A 4,149-nucleotide genomic window follows, 5' to 3' on the forward strand; every position below is an offset into this window, starting at 1 on the left:
TTCCTTATCGGAAGGTCACACAATTGAACATGTTAATGCGGTGACTACCTTGCAGAGTGGTAGGATTGTGAACAATCAAGTTGAAATGTCCAATGAAGAGAATGAACCGGTGTAACCTCAAGTTGTCACCCGTCCCCGTTTCACATCCCATTCCTCCTTCATTGCATATACATGATCTTGTGAATGAGAAAGCTTCAAAATGTGGTTTAAAGAAGGATTTTGAAAATGATTTGAAGAAAGATTTGCCGAAAAATGAATTTAAAAAGGTTTTGTTGAAAAATGATTTGAAACAAAGTGATTTAAAAACTTCTTGTGTTGAAGAGACTTCAAAGAAAAATGCTGAAAAAGTGTTTGAACCAAAAGTTCCATTTCTGGATGCCTTAAAAGGATCCATTTCAAAAGACAAGCAAAAGGAAAAAAACCAATGAAATCATGGAAATGTTTAGGCAAGTGAAAGTCAATCTTCCACTTTTGGATGCAATCAAGCAAATTCCGGCTTATGCCAAATTCTTGAAAGACTTGTGCACCCAAAAGCAAAAGAACAAGAGCCAAGCACCAAGAAAAGTGGTTTTGACCGAGCAAGTAAGCTCAATTTTGCAACATAACACTTTACCAAAGTTTAAGGACCCCGGTTCACTTACTACTTCATGCATTATTGGTGATCATATCATTAATCGGGCACTTCTTGACTTAGGAGCAAGTGTTAACCTTCTTCTATACTCGGTTTATGTCAAATTAGGCCTAAGTGAATTGAAACCGATGTCGGTAGTTTTGCTACTTGCCGATTGATCCATTAAGAAGCCTAGGGGTATAATTGAGGATGTATTGATTAAGATTGACAAATTCTTCTTCCTCGTTGATTTTGTTGTTATAGACACGGAACCGGTTCCCAACCCTAAGAGCCAAATTCCCGTTATCCTTTGCCGTTCTTTCTTGGCAACCGCTAATGCCAACATCAATTATAGGATGGGGATAATGAAGATCTCATTTGGCCACATGAAGGTGAAGTTGAATATCTTTAATCCCACGCCTAATTCATTTGACAAATATGAAGGAGAGGTTAATATTGTAGATAAATGTCATGATCCACAATGTCAAGGAAATGAGCTTTTGTGTAAAACCAAAACTTCCAAAGGGTCATCTTTAACCTTGCATTCTAAAAGTCTTGTTTCAAATTCTTGCTTTGAAAGGGCATGGAAGCCCAAAGGTTGTGATTGCATAGACAAGGGACCAAGGGTTTCTTTTGAGCTTAATCCAACAAGTTCTTCAAAGAACCATTTGTTGGGTGGAGTTCAAAGCATCTATCACCCCAACAAGGAAGGGATGCATTATAAGATCTTTGATCCGAGCTAAAAGAGCCCAATGTCTTGCTAGAGACATTAAAGACTAGCAAAGACATTTCGTAGGGTGTCAAAACCCTATTCCTCCCTCATTTCTATCTTTCATTTCATTTCTTGCGAAGTCTAGATACTTGTTTTTGGTTCTCATATGCATTGCTAAGAACTGTGATTAGGACTGCATGAATTTTGTGTTGTGATTGAGTATTTTGCATAAGTTCGATCGATCTCAAATGAGAGTTCAATCGATCGAACTTCAATCTGCACCCAACACTTAGAAAATTTTTCGACTTGCATCCACCTGCATCCAAATCACCTTTCTATCCCATCGTTTGAACTAATTCTCAGATCGATCAGAAGACCTTAAATCTATCCAAGTTCAAAGTTTGATCGATCTCGTGATCCAACACTTAGAAAAATTTTGAGCCTGCATCAACCTGCATATTTCAGCCCTCTGTCTCATCGATCGAAAACATTTCAAGATCGATCTAAAGTTCTTCGATCGATCTAACTTCAAAGTTCGATCGATCTGCAAGTTCCAACACTTAACCAAAATTTTGAACCAAAAACCTGCGTATTTTTGCTCTCTATCTGATCGATCGAACATTTTGTTCAGATCGATCTCAGTTCTTCAATTCTCTATTTTGACTTTTGTTTGACTTTATTTAATTTTTTTTAATTAAAAAAAAAAAGAGATAGGGATTTTACTTTATTTATTTCAAAAATCCAAAAATATTTTTATTTTTCAAAAATCCAAAAATATTTTTTTTATTTTCCAATTTTAATTTTTAATTTTTAATTTTAGTTTTTAAATTTTCAAAAATTCCAAAAACACTTTGAAGAGAGACCATCAAAGTTCGATCGATTTGAAATCTTAGTTCGATCGATCGAACTAATTAGGAAAAGTTTTTAAAAATAGACTTGGAGGGTCTCAAGATCGATTCATTAGATCGATCAAACCCTCTAAACCCTTGTCCCTCATACACCGGTCAGTTTTTGGCGCCGTTACCGGGGATTTGATTGATTAGATTTGGTAATGTTGGATTTGTGGAATCAATTAGGATTAGTACTCTTTTGATCGTGTCTTTACTTTGTTTTTATTTTTCTTTAGATTACTTATTGTGTTGTTCTTACTTGACAAGGTGCATTGTTGGAGAGGAAGCAAGTAAAGGAGTCATCAAGCATTCAAGCAAAGTAAGCAAGGGAAAAAGCTAAAAATTCTAAAAATTTGCTAACTAAGCTTTAAATTTGGAGTTAAAGTGCTAAATGACCTTTGTGAGACTTTCTTTACTCAATCCCTTAGTTAAATCTTCGGCCTGCATGGAGGCTTATTTTTAATTGTCTGCATCATTGTTGTTAAAGCATGGGAGTATGAATTAAGTGTTTGTGGAAGAAGTCTAACTGCATTGTTGTGAAGGCATAGTGTTTGTCATTCTTTGTGTTTGTTGTGTTTTGCATTGCGCATGCATGGACGTCATTCATTGAGACCAACTCTTGTCCCTCTTGATTGGCATCTTAAATCTATCGTTAGAAATCCTTAGGGAAGAGGAAGTTCAAATAGAGCCAATCTTTCAATGGATGACCATAATGATAATCATGTTGAGGACCTTGGTCACATAGACCAACAAGGTATCCTTCATCCCAATGTGCACAATGAGAACATACAAGTACCATTAGTTACGCCTAAGCCATTCATTCACCAACCACCACAACAACAAGGCCAAGTTTCATATGGAATGCCAAGGCCAATGTATGCTCCACAACCTCCCATCAACAATCAAGGAATTCAAAACCAAGGTGTTTATGTTGCACCTCAAGTAGCTAATCCACCTCTTGCTTTAAGAGACCATTATGTGCCTAATGAGTATAATGCACCTACATGCATCCAATTGCCTCCATTTAGAGCACATCATTATGAAATTAAGCCACAAACCATTCAAATGCTTCCTAACTATCCTGGACTTCCAAGTGATGAACCTTACAAGCATTTGGATGAGTTTCTTGAAGTATGTTCCACCGTAAAATATATGGACATGCCGGAAGAGGTTTTAAGACTCAAACTTTTTCTATTCACCTTAAAAGACAAGGCAAAGTATTGGTTTAACAATCTTAGGCCTTTTTCAATCACTTCTTGGGCAGAAATGCAATAAGAGTTCTTGAAGAAGTACTATCCGGTTTCAAAGACTAATGCCATAAGAACCTCAATTCGAGAATTTTCACATGCGGATGGAGAAACGTTTCATGAGGCATGGGAATGCTTTAATGAATTGCTTAGGAATTATCCACATCATGACATGCCCAAATGGCAATTAGTTCAATATTTCTTTGAGAGCTTATCAGACAACTATAAGGGTATGGTTGATGCTTCCATGGGTGGCTCATACATTAATAGGCATGAGGATGATGTGTGACGTCTCTCATAGAACACTATCATCCAATAATGGTAGAAATTTACAAGGTAGGAAGAGTGTTGGCTTACATCAAGTCGACCATTCAAATGAAATAGCCACCGAAATGAAGTCTTTATCTCAAAGGTTTGATCAATTTTTGATTAACCAAAACTCGGCGAACCAAGTATCTTCCTTCCCTAACCATTCTCATCGTGCATCAAATGAAATATGTTTGACTTGTTCTAGTGTTCTTCATTCTACTTCTCATTATCCTTATGGATAAGTGCAAAGTGAACCTAATGAACAAGTCAATGCGGCTTTTGTGAACCAAGGAAACAATCATTATGGTACTCATTATAATCCAAGTTGGAGGAATCATTCGAATTTCTCTTGGAAAAACCAAGGAGAGGGCTCAAACCCTT

At 36.6% G+C, this 4,149-nt stretch overlaps 1 pseudogene; it reads right to left on the minus strand.

Moving 5' to 3' along the window:
* Positions 1–3,534: 3,534 nt before the first annotated feature.
* On the minus strand, positions 3,535–3,633 carry LOC132298036 (small nucleolar RNA R71; annotated as a pseudogene).
* Between the last annotated feature and the right edge of the window lie 516 nt (positions 3,634–4,149).

The sequence above is a fragment of the Cornus florida genome, unplaced genomic scaffold (assembly GCF_030987335.1).
Source record: "Cornus florida cultivar Cherokee Brave unplaced genomic scaffold, ASM3098733v1 CherokeeBrave_3.0.0_Hap2_Chr02, whole genome shotgun sequence".
Taxonomy (NCBI): Eukaryota; Viridiplantae; Streptophyta; class Magnoliopsida; order Cornales; family Cornaceae; genus Cornus; species Cornus florida.